This window comes from Papio anubis, chromosome X (assembly GCF_008728515.1).
Source record: "Papio anubis isolate 15944 chromosome X, Panubis1.0, whole genome shotgun sequence".
NCBI lineage: Eukaryota > Metazoa > Chordata > Mammalia > Primates > Cercopithecidae > Papio > Papio anubis.
Genome location: NC_044996.1, coordinates 141,988,374 through 142,007,362, shown reverse-complemented (window position 1 = coordinate 142,007,362; position 18,989 = coordinate 141,988,374). Strand labels below are relative to the sequence as shown.

The 18,989-nt window shown below is 47.5% G+C and overlaps 2 long non-coding RNA genes across 6 annotated transcripts; one reads left to right on the top strand and one right to left on the bottom strand.

The window, feature by feature from the left end:
- Window positions 1-742: 742 nt before the first annotated feature.
- On the top strand, window positions 743-14,177 carry LOC116271868. Of its 5 annotated transcripts, XR_004180628.1 has the most exons (5): window positions 743-1,143; window positions 1,415-1,945; window positions 7,983-8,098; window positions 10,597-10,629; window positions 12,953-14,177. It is a non-coding gene; the product is annotated as an uncharacterized LOC116271868 (long non-coding RNA). The 5 variants fall into 5 exon arrangements; XR_004180629.1 differs by lacking the exon at window positions 743-1,143 and having other exon boundaries at window positions 1,150-1,945; window positions 13,631-14,177; XR_004180627.1 differs by lacking the exon at window positions 743-1,143 and having other exon boundaries at window positions 1,150-1,945; window positions 12,984-14,177.
- LOC110742189 lies at window positions 12,479-18,111 on the bottom strand. The gene is made up of 2 exons (XR_004180631.1): window positions 18,062-18,111; window positions 12,479-14,553 (listed from the first exon to the last, which is right to left on the bottom strand). It is a non-coding gene; the product is annotated as an uncharacterized LOC110742189 (long non-coding RNA).
- Window positions 18,112-18,989: the final 878 nt, after the last annotated feature.

Genomic DNA, 18,989 nt, shown 5'->3' with positions numbered 1-18,989 from the left:
TCTCGAACTCTTGGCTTCAATATACCCTCACCTGGGCCTCCCAAAGTGCTGGGATTACAGCACTTGGCTCCAGCTTGACCTTTGTTGGTAGAACTACTCAGAAAATATGGCTAATTTAGAAATTGGGTGGTGTCAAGTGAACCCTACCCAAATCTTCTATCCCCACACCAGTTCTCATCCACCTTTTTCGCGTGTTGGAGAACTAGCAAGGCAGGGGCTGCGGCTCGCCCTCCCTCACGCGGCTCAGGCTCTGAGGGCGCGAGGCCCCGGTCCCCTCCTCTCGCCGCCGCACCAGGGTAGCGCTGCCACGAGCCGGGCTTTCCGGGGGCCAGGGCGAACGAGGACCGAGATGCTCCATGGCAGGGACGGCAGGCAACAGACCACGGGTAAGTGGCGGTTACGGGACTCTCCGGCCCGCGAACGGACGTTTTAGCTCTCAGGTATTCGATACCACAGGTTGTTTCCAGACCATATGCCGGTCGCTTCCGGCAATTGGAAAGACCAATCGTCAGGCCCGACAATGCAAGACCTGCCCACTTTGCGACGGAGGCAGCCACTCCAGTTCCTCCTTACTTCTATTGTCGGGGGCGCCCTTACGAAAGGTCCTGTCCAATCGTTACCGGGAACGCCCTCCTAGTCCCGCCTCAGGGCCATCGCAGAGCCTGTAAATTCAGCTTGACCCCTTCACCCCATTGGCGTATTTCCTTCCGACGCCATGACGTGCACAGCGGCCGGCCGGAGCGGGCCAATGGGCGGGAACGTGGTGTGCGGCTGGAGTCCGCCGCAGTCGCTCCTGGGTCCTAGGGTCCGGAGCCGCCCTGAACGCAGTGTATCGAGGGCTCTTGCCGAAGAGGCGCCGCCGCGGATCCCGCAGTCAGACGCCCCCTCAGTGGCGCCCGCCTAAGCCGTGGGCGCACCCGAGGGGCAGACTCGCCTTCCGTCGGCCCTCGCAGCTCGGCTGGGCTCGGAGTCCGCGCCGCCGTCGCCTTCCCGCTCGGGCCGAGAACCGCAGTCGCGGAGCCGCGCAGCCCTCGAAGCCCAGTGAGAGGCGCCGCTGGTCTGAGGACGGTGGACGGAGGGCGCGGGGCATTCGCGCAGCTTTGCGGCATGCAGGCCCTCCCCGCCGGCGGAGCTGCGCCGCAGGTCTCGGGACGAGCCTGGGGGGCCGGAGGGCTTCGGGAGCCCGGGGCGGGACTGGAGGCCTGAGGCCACTGGGGGTCCCTGGGTGAGTGCTGGGTGCTGCGGAGCAGGGGCGCCGACCTCTGACCCACGAGAGGAGCGCCTTCGCGGTGCTGGTCCTAGTTGTTATTCTCAGCGTCCCTATTATCCGATTGGAAATGAGAGCAGGCGGTTCTCGGGCTCCGAGCCGCAGGGGGCGGGCGAACTGGGAGAAATGTGTACTTTCCACGCCTAGGACCTGCCGCTGGGCAAACGGAGGCCAGTGTCCCTGCGGTCGCTGCCAGGGAGGGCGCACGAGGTTCCCCAGGCGAGGTGACCCGCAGGAGGTTTTGTGACGTCGGACCCGGGGATGGAGGGCGGTCTCCTAGAGGAGCCGTCGGCTTTCCAGGGAAGGCATCCGGCAGGTCGGGGAGACTCGCCGGGGCTGCGGGGTAAGCTCCACCTCTCCGAGCGCCCCCGCGGGGAGACCCAGGGCGCAGGGGTAGCCTCGCGGGGGACCCCGAACCGCAGCGGGGCACGGCCCTCCCCAGGAAGTCGGCACCCAGGGCCCTCTGTCCTATGACAGCGTCGGTGCCTGGAACCACCAAGAGCTGGAAGAGGCAGGAAGGATCCTCCCCTAGAGCCTCCAGGGGGAGTCCAGCCCTGCCCACAACTTGATCTCAGATTCCTGGTCTCCAACACTGGAAAAGAATAAACTTCCATTGCTTTCAGTCACCCAAATTGTGGTTATTTGCTACAGCATCCATAAGAATTTAAAAACTAAGAGGTATGAATTTTATGTTGCTGTCAAAAGGCTTTTTCTAGGATAAGTAGATATTTCACGTCGATAGAGCTTTTTCTTCTTTTCATTGGGATCGGAACTCAGTTAATGTCCTCCGTCCTCCTATCTCAGTGCTGATTTTACTTTCTCTTTAATCCTCTGTTCTAAAACAGTGACCCTTTTTATATTGCTTAAGTAAATATCAATGTTTTTTGGTCAGTGTGAGACCAAAAACCTTTTTACCTTGGGTCTGAGAAGGAGCAGTATTTTCCCTCCTCTTTTTAGAGATGGCGTCTCTCTGCTGCCCAGGCTAGAGTGCAGTGGCATAATCCTAGCTCACTGCAGCCCCAAACTCCTGGGCTCAAGTCATCTTCCGGCCTCAGCTTGCTGAGAAGCTGAGAACACAGGTGTGTGCCACTATGCCATATATATATATATATATATATATATTTTTTTTAACTTGTTTGTAGAGATGAGGTCTCACTATGTTGCCCAGGCTGGTCTCAGACCTCTGATCTCAAACCTCTGATCTCAAGTGTTCCTCCTCTTTGGCCTCCCAAAGCACCAGGATTACAGGTGTGAGCCACCATTCTTTGGCATGGTGGGGTATGTGCAGTAGGAGAGCAGCGGTGGTGAGTAGTGTCCTAGGACTCTACAAAAAAGTGGTGTGGTGAGATATTGGATGCCTACTTATTTAGGGGCATCTAAATTCTGTCTAAATTAGAAAGTGATGGCAGCTCTGCTTGAAAGGGTGATGGTGAAGGGAGAATACTGGACCAACCATCACACAACCCTTATAGTGATACCCTTGGTTTTGGTACCCACGTCCTCTTCCATAGTTGTTGGTTGAAATGACCACGTATTCAGTGAGCTTTTCCAGATAAGTGCCCTAAGACTTTAGAACTTTGGTGAATGATGTGGAATTTGTAAGATGGGCATGTGTCAATATTCAGCTCAGTGTGGGGGCCAATTGTGACCAGGGCTGGTTGCAAGCTATTGCAGGGAACAATTCACCTGAGAAACAAAAAGACATGCAAATCCTGGTTGATGAGGAGTTCACAAATAGTGACCATTAGGCAGTCAATGTTGGCTGACAGTTAAGGCAGGGTGCAGGTTTGTTACGGATATATTGCCCAGTGGTGGGATTGTGCCAGTGGGCTGTATATAATACCAGATGGAGTAATTTCTCAACCCTACGTCCTCCCTTCCCCTTTTCTAAAGGTGTCAGTGTCTGTTATTCCATTCATAAGGTCCATGTGCCCATTTCTTTTAGCTCCACTTACAGAGAGTGAGAAACATGTGGTATTTGATTTTTGTTTCTGAGTTATTTCATAGGATATTGACCCTCTCAGCTCCATTTATGTTGCTGCAAGAAAAGATATAGTTTCATTCTTTTTTATATAGATGCATAATAGTCTTGGTGTGTGTATGCCATTTCTTCATCAATGAACACTTAGGTTCATTCCATGATTTTGATATTGTGAATTGTGCTGCAGTAAAAATGTAAGTGTAGGTGTCTTTTCTGATAATTTCTTTCCTTTGGGTAGATAACCATTACTGGAGTTGCTGGGTCAAAGGGTAGATCTATTTTTAGTTCTCTGAGAAATCTACTACTGTTTTCCATAGAAGTTGTACAATTTTACATTCTCACCAACAGTGTATAAGCATTCCCTTATGTGCATTCTCACCAAGAGGTCAGTGTTTTTCTACAAGACAAAATGTAGATTGACAATAGATCAATGATAGGTAGATGGAATACAGATGACAGATAATAATAATAGGTAGGTAGATGATAAATGGAATAGATAGAATAAACAGACAGATAGAATATAGTAATAAAATGCATCTACCTGAAAATAGAGAAGAAAAAGATTGTGGGACTTTCCACTCTGTAACCCTGGGGCAAAAGTAGCATTAATGAGAAAAAACAGGCAGTGATGTCAAGCCATAATCCCAGCTGGGAGGCGGCCGGTGAGATCCGCGAGGTCAGGATCGAGACCATCCTGTTAACATGGTGAAACCCGTCTCTACTAAAAATACAAAAACCTTAGCCAAGCGTGGTGGCCGAGCCTGTAGTCCCAATACTTTTCGAATGAGGCAGGAGAATAGCCTGAACCTGGGAGGCGGGCTTACGAGTGAGCCGGGGTCGGCGCCACTGTACTCCAGCCTGGGTGACTGGCTGATGAACTCCGTCTCAAAAAAAAAAAAGAAGTGGGAAAATAAAATTTTTATTCAGGGCTGCCTTCCAGCAGAAAAGAATAGCACAAGCAAAATATTAAGCATTTTGTATGCATTTGTGTAGGTCGTGGGAACTATTACAAAAAGGTGGATGTCGCATGTTTCAGTGCTTTTTCTTTTTTCTTTTTTTTGAGACAGGCTCTCGCTCTGTTGCCCAGGCTGGAGTGCGGTGGCATGATCTTGGCTCATGGCAACCTCCGCTTTCTGGGTTCAAGGGATTCTCCAGTCTCAGCCTCCTGAATAACTGGGATTACAGGCTCCTGCCACCATGCCCGGCTATTTTTTTTTTTATTTTTAGTAGAGATGGGGTTTCACCATGTTGTCCAGGCTGGTCTTGAACTCCTGACCTCAAGTGATCACCTGCCTTGGCCTCCCAAAGTGCAGGGATTACAGGCGTGAGCCACCATGCCTGGACTCAATACATTTTTAATATACACAGAGCTTTGCCAATTTTGGAGGGTTGTCTAGTATTGGAATTTCTGGGTTTTAAATTTTTTTTTTATGTTTGTGTTTCTCCCTTTTAGTTTGATATAATGCAACTCTTATTTTCTTATTGAAATAAAATCTCAGGCTCTCTCCATTGCATAGGCTGAAGCAGGTATGATGTAGGACGCTGGCTAGATTCAGACCCTTGAAGGAGGTTGGGCACGGTGACTCATGCCTGTAATCTCAGCACTTTAGGAGGCTGAGGTGGGCAGATCACTTGAGGTCAGGTGAAACCAGCCTGGCCAACATGGTGAAACCCCGTCTACCCAAAAAAACCCCAAAAAACAAAAATTAACCGAATGGTGGTGCGTGCCTGTAGTCCCAGCTACTTGGAAGGCTGAGGTGGGAGAATTGCTTGAACCCAGTAGGTGGTGGTTGCAGTGAGCCGAAATCGCACCACTGCACTCCAGCCTGGGCAACAGAGTGAGACCCTGTCTCAAAAAACAAAAACAAAACAAAATCAGACCCTTGAAGCGTGAGCATTTTGCTGTGTTTCATTTGGGAGCTGGCTGTTCTGCTTCCTCCTAACATCTCAAAAGACACTGGATGGCCTGAGCTCCCGGGTACTCTGGGCTGCCTAGTTAGCGTTCTGTGGGTGGTGAGAAAAACGCAAATTGTCTCTGCAGGGCAGCAGACCCTGGAGTTTAAAGACCTCTTCTTTTATCAAATTGTGTATTTGCAAGGCGGGAGTTGAGCCCAGGAGACTAGCCTGGGCAACCTAGTGAGATTCTGTCCCTACAAAAACTACACAAATCAGCCTGGCATAGTGGCACACACCTGTAGTCCCAGCTACTAGGGAGGATGAGGTGGTAGGATCACTTGAGTCCAGGATTTCGAGGTTACTGTGAGCTATGATCGCACCAGATTGCTGCATGGGGATGAGAGGAAATAGAGGGTGAACAGATCTCCTGCTACTGCACAGGCCACTTTTGATTTCCCAGCTGGTGTTTGAAGGCTGTGCAAGGTGTTGGGTTGCAGGATGATGGAGATCCATATCATTGTGAATCCATGACTGTGTGGCCGTTTGCATCAACTCAGCCTTACTGCAGATACTAACCTTCATTCCCCTCTCCAGCTATGCATTGGTTTTCTGCATACCACTTGGAATTTATGTTGGCTCTGAGTCATCCGATTCTCACATGATAAAGAACCAAATAATGACATATTATTTTAAAAGAATGTGTCTGCATATGGCTTCTTATCTGCCAAGTGTTGCACTTTAGGCATTTATATTGAGTTTCAAGATCTTGCCACTGCACTCCAGCCTGGGTGACAGAGCAATACCTTGTCTCAAAAAAAAAAAAAAAAAAAAACCAAGATAGAGCAGACATTTCCAAACAATTAAAATGTCCTCAAAGGGAGTTGTTGATATATTAGTCTGTTCTCAATGCTGCTAATAAAGACATACCTAATACTGGGTAATTTATAAAGGAAAGAGGTTTAATGGATCCACAGTTCCACATGGCTGCGGAGGCCTCACAATCATGGCGGAAGGCAAAGGAGGAGCAAAGTCACATCTTACATGGTGGTAGGCAGGAGACTGTGTGCAGGAGAACTGCCCTTTATAAAATCATCAGATCTTCTGAGACTCATTCACTATCACGAGAACAGCATGGGAAAAACCCACACCCATAATTCAATTAGCTCCCACCAGTTCCCTTCCACCACATGTGAGGATTATTACAATTCAAGGTGAGATCTGGGTTGAGACAGAGCCAAACCATATCAATTGATAATTAGCAGATTAAAGGGAAAAGGGCTAATCTGTTGACTAAGACAGCCTTCATGTTTCCCTCGACTTGAGTGTTACAGTTTTCCTCCCGACCTCCTTGTCTTTCTATTTTTCAGTTTTAATTTTTTTGATACATAATAGATGCACATATGTTGGGGGTACATGTGATTACTAAGTACACTCATAACTTGTAAAGATCACATCATTGTGATCAAGATATTCATCACTCTGCATATTTGCCTTTTTGTTTAGCTAGAAACATTTAAATTCTTATCTTTAGCTATTCTGAAATGTACAATAGATTACTGTAAACCACAGTCACTTACCCTGCTGATTTATTGAACGGTGAGTCTTATTTCTTTTATGAAAAATTCTATTTGCAAGGCAGGAAGATTGCTTGAGCCCAGGAGTTCGAGAATCAGCCTGGGCAACCTAGTGAGACCCTGTCTCTACAAAAAATACAAAAATTGGCCTGGCATGGTGGCACGCACCTGAAGTCCCAGCTACTGGGGAGGCTGAGGTAGGAGGATCACTTGAACTCAGGAGTTCCAGGTTACTGTGAGCTACGATCATACCTATCACTGTACTACAGTCTGGGCAACAGAACAGAATCCTGTCTCCAAAAAAACAAAACAACTCCTACTTATTTGTACCCATTAATCAAACTATTTTTATCTCTCTTCTCTGCCCCCTTCCCAGCCTCTGGTAGCCACCAATCTACTCTCTGTCTCCATGAGATCCAGGTTTTAAGCTCCCACCTGTGAGTGAGAACACGCAGTATTTTTCTTCTGTGCCTGGCTTATTTCACTTAACATAATGACCTCCAGCTCCATCCATCAGGCCTCCTTTGTCACGGAGGATTTATTTTAGGAAACTTGCAATTGTGAGTTCTTTCTCTACCTCTTTGAGATGCAAATCTTCTCCCAAATTTTCTTCTAGTCTCTTGCTAGTTTTGCAACCCAGGAATGTCTTTCTCAAGACCTCAGAGCCATCCCTTTAAAATGTAATTATTGAAGATGATACATCTGTCTCTCAGTCTTTGCAGAAGGGCAGGTTCCTAGTTTTGAAAAATTCCAATAAGCCAACACATAGCTTTACTGCATTTCCTAACCTCTTCCTTATGTCTCCAGTTCCTTCTCAGCATCTCACCCCAGCACTTAAAAACTCTCCAGCCTTTTGTTTCAACGAAGTTAAGCTCCTTCTCTCTTCCGTATTGCAGTAGTCCTGACTGAGGCCTTCCTTGAAGGGTTAACTTGTCTGGTGCAATGTTTTCTTTGACAATGTCCAGATCAAAGGATCCCACAGAAACACTGAGTATGATTTTCGCCTGAGAAAGGGGAGGGTGAGAAGATAGATTGGGAGGCAGCTGTGTAGGCAGGGGACTTGGCCACTCCCTAAAGCTCTCCCAGTCTCACCTGTGAGTGGAGTGCACAGGCAGCAGTTCTTCTCCCCCGAGGCTGGGGGATGGAATCAGTTAGACTATTGAGGGCATCTGGAAGGGCAGCTGCCTCAGGGTTAGTCCTCAGGGTACGGTGGCCAATGGGTTTCTTTTGATTGACTGTTGACAATGTGTTTGTTGAATGGCAGCCTGCACTAGGCGAAGCTGAAGCCACAGAAGACACCGCAGTGGGAAAACCAGCATGAGCCGCTGCCCCAAGGAACCTCAAAGCGCAGGCAGAGGACCAGCCATCCCAGCCGCACAGGTAAAGTGTGTCACCTGTCAGGTGGGCTTGGGGTGAGCGGGGGGTGTGTGTGTGTGCGCCAAGGGGTGTGTGTATGCGTGTGAGCACATGTGTGACGGCTAGTGTGACTGCATGTGAGGGAGTGTGAACAAGCGTGCAAAAGTGTGTGCAAGTGTGTATGCATATGAGAATATGTGTGGATAAGTGCATTTGAAAGCCCGTGTGTGTGTGTGGTCATGAGGGTTAGTGACCAAATGCGCAGGATATGTGTGTGTGCATGGAACACTGTCAGTGTGTGTGTGGCAAGTGTGTAGGCATGTGAGGACAGGCAGAAGTGTGTCAGTGTTGTGATGGGAGTGTGGATGTGTGCACAAGGGTGTGGAGTCAATGAGTGTATAGGAATGTGGTGGAGTCAATGAGTGTATAGGAATGTGTGTTACCTATGAAGGCATGTAATGTGTCAGTGTGTGTGCGTGTGGGAATGAGTGCTTGTGGGTGTGTCCATGTGTGTGCCGGTGGGTATATGTGAAAGCATGTAAGAGTGTGTCATGTGATGGTGTGTGTGGATGTGTGTGTATAAATGTGAGAGCATGTAAATGAGTGTTGAATGAGTGTATGAGTGTGCATATGTGAGGCTGTGCGTGTGTGTGAATGTAAGTGTATGTGCATGTGACAGTGGAAGTGTAGGGGTGTGATGCATGTGTGGGTGTGAGTGCCAGTGTATGAGTGTACGTGGTGTGGATCTGAGTGTGCACAGTGTAAAGGGCATGTGTGTACAAGTGTGCAAGGGCAAGTGTAAAGGGCATGAGTGCAAGTGTGTGTGAGGGTATGTGAATGAGTGGTCATGTGCATGCATGTGTGAGTGCACGCTCAAAAGCATGGATGGGTGCAAGCCTCCCCTACTAACTCCTGTGGTCAAAAAAGGATGTGTTTTCTGTGTTTCAACAATGTTTTAAGATTATGTACTGTATTTAATACGTCTTAAATATTAATACGTCTTAATACTGCAGTGTTTTTCTCTGTTTAAAGCGCAGCAGGGGGCTGGGCGCAGTGGCTCACATCCGTAATCCCAGCACTTAGGGAGGCCGAGGCAAGTGGATCACTTGAGATCAGGAGTTCAAGACCAGCCTGGACAACATGGTGAAACCCCATCTCTACTAAAAATACAAAAACTAGCTGGGCATGGTAGTGGGTGTTTGTAAATCCCAGCTAATGGGGAGGCTGAGGCTGGATAATCACTTGAACTCAGGAGGCGGAGGTTGCAGTGAGCCAAGATTGCACCACTGCACTCCAGCCTGGGCAACAGAGCGAGACTCTATGCAAAAAACCCCAAAAAATCCAATGTACTAAAGGCAATTTGATAATAACAATGGCATCGAAATGAGAATTGTGTCAGAAAAACCAAAAACAATAATGAAATGGCTCCTCTATAACCCATCCCCCAAAACCCATGTAGAGAAGAAGACAGGGCTGGGCGTGGTGGTTCATGCCTGTAATTCCCGCACTTTGAGAGGCCCAGAAGGAAGGATTGCTTGAGCCTGGGAAATCAAGGTACAGTGAGCTGTATTTGCCCCACTGTACTTCAGCCTGGGAGTCAGAGTGAAACCTTGTCTCAAAAACAAAAAGAAGAAAAGGATACCTGAGTTACTAACTCTGATCATCACTGAGTGCAAAGATTCTGGTATTCTGGTGTTTTCCATTTTCTTTTAGCTTATCTTCATTTTGAGTTTTCTGGAAGAGCATTTATTGCTTTTTTTTTGAGATGGAGTCTCACTGTGTTGCCCAGGCTGGAGTGCAGTGGCGTGATCTCGGCTCACTGCAGCCTCCACCTCCCGGGTTCAACCAATTTTCCTGCCTCAGCCTCCCGAGTAGTTGGGACTACAGACGCATGCCACTTCGCCTGGCTAATTTTTTGTATCATTTTTAGTAGAGACAGAGTTTCATACTGTGTTAGCCAGGATGGTCTTGATCTCCTGACCTCGTGATCCACATGCCTTGGCCTCCCAAAGTGCTGGGATTATAGGCATGAACCACTGTGCCCGGCCACATTTGTTGCTTTAAGAAAAAAAAATTTCACTTGCTGGAAAAAAGCTAAAATGAGGTTGCCTAGAAAAGTATCATTACTAAAAACATTCTTCTTCTTTCATGGAGTTTTTTTTTTTTTCTTTTTTTTTGAGACAGAGTCTCGTTCTGTTGCATACGCTGGAGTACAGTGGTACAATCTCAGCTCACTGCAACCTTCGCCTCCCAGGTTCAAATGAATTCTTGTGCCTCAGCCTCCTGTATAACTGGGATTAGAGGCATGCACCACCACGCCTGGCTAATTTTTGTATTAGGGTTTTGTCATGTTGGCCAGGCTGGTCTCGAACTCCTGACCTCGAGTGATCCACCAGCCTCAGCCTCTCAGAGTGCTGGGATTACAAGTGTAAGCCCCTGCACCTGGCCCTTGTTTTGGCTAACTCTGTGAGTGAAACTCTTTCTGCCATGGGAGATTGTACCTTACCATTGTTTATTTCCAGGGTCTCCTGAGAACACAGACCAGAATTACTGAGGTAATCTTGGCACATTTTCTTAACCATTTTATGTGACTTTCAAATTCCTTGTATGTAGCTGGGAAAAAAGGCTTTGCTAGATGATCTTTTTCAGCCTTTGTGAAGATAAAGATTAAGAAAAAAGTTTAAACCCGAGGCACTGATAAGGAAAATAAAGAAAACCTAAACAAAGTTTCAGTTCTCAGCCCCTGAGCAGCCACTTGGTGGGCGTTTCCTTCAGTCCCCAGTGAGCACCTACTGTGTGCTCTGTATGGCGCAGGGCAGGGAGGAGCAGGCCAAGAAACAAGCCTTGGGTCAGGGCCACAGAGGGCACAGTGAGCTCTCAGGACAGGGCGGGAAGGGAAGGCAGAAAGGCCCTGGGCACGGGCTGGGCTGTCAGCTCCCGAGGGGCGCACTGAGCCTGCATCCATGGGAAGTGTGAGGCACAGGCAGCCTAGACTGCAGCCTCAGAGCGGAGCAGAACCTGGGGTGGAAGAGGCCAGCTGGGGCGAGTGGGCACCAGGAGAGCTCAGGCTGGCCATTATTTGTGGCTGCCATTTCCATTTCCAAAAAAGTATGATTATTTCAGTTAACGGAGAAAAAGCACTGACAAAATTCAACACCCTTTCATGATTAAAAACACTCAACAAAGAATAGAGAAAACTACCTCAACATAATGAAAGTATATATGAAAAACCCACATCACACTCAATGGTGAAAAACTGAAAGCTTTTCCTCTAAAATCAGGAACAAGACAAGGATGCCTGCACTCATTACTTCTATTCAACACAATGCTGGAAGTTCTAGCCGGCACACTTAGTCAAGAAAAAGAAATAAAAGGCATCAAAATTGAAAAGAAGTAAAATTATCTCTATTTGCAGATAGGATTTTATAAGTAGAAATGCCTGAAGAGTGCGTGCATGCACACACACAGACACTCACACTCAGGAACTAATAAACGAGGCCAGGCACGGTGGCTCATGCCTATAATCCTAGCACTTTGTGAGGCAGAGGTGGGCGGATCACTTGAGGTCAGGAGTTCGAGACCAGCCTGGTCAACATGGCAAAACCCCATCTCTATAAAAAATACAAAAATTAGCCAGGCATGGTGGTGGGAGCCTGTGGTCCCAGCTACTTGGGAGGCTGAGGCACAAGAATCACTTGAACCCTGGAGGCAGAGGTTGCAGTGAGCCAAGATTGTGCCACTGCCCTCCAGCCTGGGTGACACAGCAAGAGAGTGAGACTCTGTCTCTTTTAAAAAAGAAAAAATAATAATAATTTTAAAAAAAACTAATAAATGAAATCAGCAATGTAGTAGCATACAAAGTAAATACACAGGTCAGGTGTGGTGGCTCACACCTGTAATCCCAGTACTTTGGGAGGCCGAGGTGAACGGATCACTTGAGGTCAGGAGTTCAAGACCAGCCTGGCCAACATGGTGAAATTCTGTTTCTACTAAAAATATAAAAAGTTACTGATGGTGTGTGACTGTAGTCCTAGCTACTCGGGAGGCTGAGGCAGGAGAATCACTTGAACCTGGGAGGCGGAGGTTGCAGTGAACTCAGACTGTGCCACTATACTCCAGCCTGGGCGACAGAGTGAGACTGGAAAAAAAAAAAAAATCAATACACAAAAATCAGCTGCATCTCTAAATGCTAACAATGAATAGTCTGAAAAGGAACTAAAGAAAATGAAAATTCCACTTAAAATCTAGCAATTACACTTCTGGATATATACTCCCAAAAACTGAAAGGAGGGTTTCAGGGAGGTAGTTGAACACCCGTGTTCATAGCAGCATTATTCCGAATAGCCAAAAGGTGGAAGAACCTAAGTGTCCATTGATAGATGAATGAATACGCAAAATGTGGTATATGCACAACAGCGAGATTTTACTCAGCCTTGCAGAGGAAGGACATGCAGACACTTCCTGCAACATGAACCTTGAGGATATTGTGCTAAGTGAAATAAGCCAGTCACAGAAAGACAAATATGCTGTGATTCCACTTCCGTGAGGAAAGTAGCATAGTGAAAATCATAGAGACAGAAAGTAGAATAGTGGCTGCCGGGGTTGCGGAAAAAGGGAATGGAGAGTTGGTGTTTATGGGGACAGTTTTAGTTTTCTTTTGTTTGTTTTTTCCCCCCTTACCCCAACTTGAAGCTCAGAGTTTTAGCTGTAGATGAAAAGAGTTCTGGAAATGTGTGGGGGTGATGGCTGTACAACATTGTGAATGTATTTAATACCCCTGAACCACACACTTCAATATGGCTAAGATGGTAAATGTTATGTGTATTTTATTACAATATTTTGGGAAAAAAATTTTGATGTGATAATGCAAACTTACAGCGACTCCTACCTGCTTTATTGGGAGTTTCAGAAGGGGCAGGAGGGAGAGGACACGCTAAGCAGCCAGGGGCTACTGACACTCCAGAAGCACCCCCAGGGACTGCCTTTCTCAACATCACCCTCTGGAATGGCAGCGCCAGCCAAGAGCGCACTGCCATTGGTTTTCCTGACCAAACCTCAAGAAACAGCTGCGTTCCCATCAGATGTGCTCACTAAATCATGCCGACACACAGATACGCAGCTTCCAGCCTGTTCGGCAGCAATGCAAACATGGGGGGGTCTCAGATCCTCCACTAGAATGATTCTGGTCCTGCTTGAGCCTTCGCCTGAGTCCCCATCACACATTGTAAAGGTCAACCTTAAGGATGATGGGCAGGCAGAGGCAGGAATAAGGACTGATACGGTTTGAATCCATCCCCACCCAATCTCACATTGGTTTAGCACCATCCCCTTGGTGCTGTTCTCATGAGAGCTGGTGGTTTAAAAGTGTGTGGTACCTACCCCAACCCCTTGTCCCTGCTGTGGCCATGTGATGTGCCTGCTCCCACTCTGCCTTCACCGTGACTGTTTGTGAAGCATCCCCAGAAGCTGAGCAGATGCCAGCACCATGCTTCCTGTACAGCCTGTGCAACTGTGAGCCAACTAAACCTCTTTTCTTTATAAAATACCCGGTCTCAGGTATTTATAACAGTGTGAGAATGGCCGGAAACACCACTCAGACGCAAACAGTACCTGCAGGCCACCGCATGCTGACTGTCACCATGGGGAGCCGCTGGCATGGACAGCCCCGGGGAGCTCAGGCCGAGCGTCCTTTCCACCGTGCACCCCCGGACGGTGCTCTCATTGGCTTTCTCAGACAGCACCATCTCAGGGTCCAGCTGGCCACGGCCCGGATTAAGTTTAAAATGCTGCGCCAGTCCCCACCTCCCTACATACGACTTTTTACAAGTCTGACACTTAAAGCTTTGGGACCTCAGGGAGCAGCTTGATAAGTCAAAGAGCGCCTGCCTCTCCCTCTGATCTTCTTCCACGCTGAGTTCTGAATCATCATCAGAATCTGACAGATGACCGTCCGCCAAATCATCCCTTTTTATGAACTTACCTTTAGCTTTATACTTGGTAGGTCGAGATACCCGTCTCAATGTGTCTTCACTTTTAACCATGGTTTTAGTTTCTCAGTATGTTTTATATGCAAGTTGGAAATAAATAAATGTGCTGAACTGGATTAAACATGTTACAGCCGGCCGATTGGAGGCCGACAAAGGGGTCAACATGGAGCCCTGTCCATTTGGAGCCTTGAGGGCTGGGACTCTCTTTGCAGGGACCACCTGGAGGGCTGGCAGTGGTCTCTATACAAACCCCTGAGCAGGAGGCTGATGTAGGTCACTTAGGAAACATGACTGTAGCTCGGTTCTCACGAGGGGCTGTACCCTGAGCAGCTGAAGGCTGGTGATGTGGAGCCCCACCAGGTGGGAATTCCCCCAGGGCGGCTGGCTGTCTTGCAGATTGGGGCTGGATTGTGGCCAGTAGGGACGTTGGCCGTTCCTGACCTTTTGTTTCTCCAGACGTTACCTTGACACAAATGGCGTCTAGTTGCTTTCCTACAGAAAGACAAGTAAGGGAAAAGAAGCATTGTGCTTATCAACATGTCTGCAATTTTGCTCTCATAGTCAATCCATTATTGACATTTTTTTCTAAATTATATCTTAACATATACAATTTATGTAACGTGTTTGTATTAAGTGTTTTTCAGACCTTTCTGACCAGAAACCACAGTGATACAGGCTGGGTGCAGTGGCTCATGCCTGTAATCCCAGCACTTCGGGAGGCCAAGGTGGGCAGATCACTTGAGGTCAGGAGTTTGAGGCCAACGTGGTGAAACCCTTTCTCTATTAAGGATACAAAAATTAGCCAAGTGTGGTGGTGCACGCCTGTAATCCCAGCTACTTTGGAGGCTGAGGCATGAGAATCGCTTGAACCTCGAGGCGGAGGTTGCAGTGAGCCGAGATCGCGCCATTGCTCTCCAGCCTGGATGGAAGAGCAAGACTCCATCTCAGAAAACAAATAAAAAGTCCAGGCATGGTGGCTCACGCCCGTTATCCCAACACTTTGGGAGGCCGAGGAGGGTGGATCCCTTGAGGCCAGGAGTTCGAGACCAGCCTGGCCAACATGGTGAAACCCCCATCTCTACTAAAAACACAAAAGTTAGCCAGGTGTGGTGGCATATTCCTGTACTCCCAGCTACTTGGGAGGCTAAGGCAGGATAATTGCTTGAGCCTGGGAGGCGGAGAGGCTGCAGTGAGCTGAGATCGTGCCACTGCACTCCAGCCTGGGCGATAGAGCTAAGCTCAGTCTCAAAAACAAAAAACCGAAAACAGACCACAGTGACACATTTTACATTACGACCTAGTACACATGAATATAAATATTTGCATACATAAACGAAGTGAGAAGTTGATGGAACTACTTAGCATTCCTATGTAAATGCCTGCTGATTGTATCTATTCTACATCACTTTTTTCTTTTCTTTTTTTTTGGAGATAGGGTCTCATACTCTGTCGCCCAGACTGGAGTGCAGTGGTGTGATCTCAGCTCATGGCAACCTCCGCCTCCCAGGTTCAAGTGATTCTCCTGCCTCTGCCTCCTGAGTAGCTGGGATTACAAGTACACGCCACTGTGCCTGGCTAATTTTTATATTCTTAGTAGAGATAGGGGTTTCATCATGTTGGACGGGCTGGTGTCAAACTTCTGACCTCAAGTGATCCACCCGCCTCGGCCTCCCAAAGTGCTGGGATTACAGGTGTGAGCCACTGCACTTGGCCCTAATCTACATCACTTTTAAAAAAATGTTAGTCATAATCCACTAAGTTGGTTTCATGATGAATTAAGAGATAATAAAAGCCTTCTTAACAGTTTTACCCATGTGTTTTTGCTTGGAGTTTTCAGTACTCTAAAATCAGATGTAATTCATAATGTGGGCCCATGTTTTTAAAAAAGTTTCTAATGAAATTCTAGAAGCCACAAGAAAGCCATAAAGAACAATGTTACCCAGGATCCTCCTGCCCAACGTGCATGCCCGATTCTTCACCCTGTCCTGAACGTGCTGTTCAGCATTCTTACACTTTTTAAATATTTACATGGCATATGCAGATATTTCTAAAAATATATAGTTCAGTTCTGAAATGCTTTAAAACTTTATAGAAATGATATCTTCTGCAACTTGATAGGGCTTTTTCAGGTTTCTTTACTCCATTTTGCTTTGTGAATTTTATCCTCATTGACATGTGTAGCTCTTGGGTTGATTTTCTCTGCAGTATGAGTACACCAGTCTCCTATTGATGGACAGGTACTTTCCAACATTCTGCTCTCAAGTCTGCTCTGAATCTCCATGGATGTATGTGTGGACATGTGTCAGTTTCTCCAGGGGCACGTATCTAGGAGTAGGGCTGAATATCTTTTCTTTTTTTGAGAGAGGGTCTTCCTCTGTTGTCCAGGCTGGAGTGCAATGGCATGATCTCAGCTCACTGCAACCTCCGCCTCCCAGGTACAAGTGATTCTCCTTCCGCAGCCTCCTGGGTAGCTGGGATTACAGACACATGCTACTACGCCTGGCTAATTTTTGTATTTTTAGTAGAGATGGGGTTTCACTATGTTGTCCAGGCTGGTCTCAAACTCCTGACCTCAACTGATTTGCCCCACTCAGCCTCCCAAAGTGTTGGAATTACAGGCATGAGCCACCGTGCCTGGCCGGGCTGAATATCTTCAACAACTTTTTACAAATATATCTTAACAAAATTTCAAATACATGTGCTTTTTGACCCAGTAATTCCACTTCCTGGATTCCAAAATTTTAAAAAACTCAGCCATAAAGATGTTACGTTCTACGAGGATCAAGGCAGCACTGTCTGTAATAGCAAAACATCTACCAAAGGGGAGAGCTACCTTCAACAACATCCCACAAGTATTTATTGAGTACTGACCATGTGCATGAGACACTGCTACAGGTGTCAGGGAAACAGCTCTCATACAGCTCAGGGGAGAAGGTCGGGAAGCAAAAGAAAGAAGCCTCCCGCCCTCACAGAGCAGAAATAATGAGCATTTTCCTCCACAGAGAAAAAGAGGCAAACCTCATCATCCAGAGCACGATTTCCCAACCAACATTTCAGAACATAATCCTTTGACATGAGTGGCTGGAGGATGCCCAGCAGCATCTCTGCCTCTACCCACTAGATGCCAGTAGTGATCCCAAGTCCTGACAAGATATTGCCAAGTGTCCTTTGTGGGGCAAAACTGCCCTCGGTTGAGAACCACTTATTTGGGACCACCAACTGGCCCTCTTTGGACTCAGCCTTCTGGTGTGACCCTAAAACAGTAGAAAGTCAATAAAAATGTCAAACAGGACAGAATAAAGACCCTCGCTGACATCAGGCTGGAGTGTGTCTCTCGTCTGTCTCTTGTTATACACTAGTACAAATAACAGAGGTCAAGTGTACCGAGCTGGCACCACAGCCCTGGGAGTCCCCATTTCTGGGCTACTTGTGAATCAAATGACAACTAGATTGTACATAATGTCTGTTTGATTTTACTAAGTCACATAGAATCTCTCTCTCTGGGCCAAACACATATCACACCTGTAATAGCAGTGCTTTGGGATGCTGAGGCGGGAGGATTGCTTGAGGCCAGGAGTTCAGGGCCAGCCTGGGCAACAGAGCAAGACCCTGTCCCTACAAAACATTAAAAACCAAAACCAAAAAAAAAAAAAAAAAACCCGCAAAAAACAAACTCTCACTCTGTTGCCTCGGCTGGACTGCAGTGGCACGAAATTCTTGGCTCACTGAAACCTCCACCTCCCGAGTTCCAGTGATTTTCCTGACTTGGCCTTGCTGGTAGCTAGGCTTGCAGACATGCGCCACCACGACTGGCTAATTTTTGTATTTTTAAGTAGAGACAGGGTTTCACCATGTTGGCCAGACTGGCCTCAAATTCCTGATCTCAGGTGATGCACGCGCCTCAGCCTCCCAAAGTGCTGGGATTACAGCTGGGATTACAGGCGTCAGCCACCGTGCCCCACCTACAAAACATTTTAAAATTAGTCTTCATGGTACATACCTGTAGCCCCGGCTGCTCCGGAGGCTGAGGGGGAAGGATCGTTTCAGTCTGGGAGTTTGAGGCTGTGCCGTAGTGAGGTATGATCAGTCCAGCCTGGGTGAGAAGGCAAGACTTTGTCTCAACAAAACTACAAAACAACAAAATACATATACACACAGACAACCTAAACCCTATTGTTTTAGGATAACCACAGCAGCAAAGCTGGCCTAATAGTCATCCTCTATCCTGACTGGCTTACCCTGTGGGTATTATGCTTCGTGCTTGCTTGTGTGTTTATTTCATTCAGCGAACGTTTACTAAATATTTCTGGATAAATACATATACACCAGCCAAGACCTAGCCTCACCCTTGAGATGGTGGGAAGTTTCCCTGCCATGCCTTAGTCCTCGCAGACCTGCTGAATCAGATCTCCCGGGGTGGAGACCCCATCTGCCTTTCAAAAGCTCCACTGATTCTGAAGGCAGACAAGGTTCCGTATGGAATGCAGACAGGTGAGGCAGCCAGGAAAAATGTCATCGTGGCACAACAGGTGCAATAAAGAGGCAGAGTGGCCCAGAGGTGGTGCACTGCCCAGAAGCAGTGATCTCTGAGAGGCATTTTGAAGGCTGGGAATTGTTGCCAGGTAGGGCATTCTGAGTATAAAGAAAAACATGTAAATGCATGGATGCATGAAAAGGGGCAGGTATGTTGGATGGAACTGGACATTTCTAGGGGGTGGGAAGAGGGAGGATGGGGAGAGACACGGGCCTCCATCTGACCCAAGTGTGTACACTGGTCCGTGCTTCTGATCCACAGCAGGCCACTGGGCCTTCTGCTGTGGTTGTTGAAATGCACCCCACCACCTGCCCCAGAACCTGTCTCTCCTCTTCTGCATTTTCAACTCAGACTCACCCTTTCAAATCTAGTTCCAATACCACTTCTTCAACAA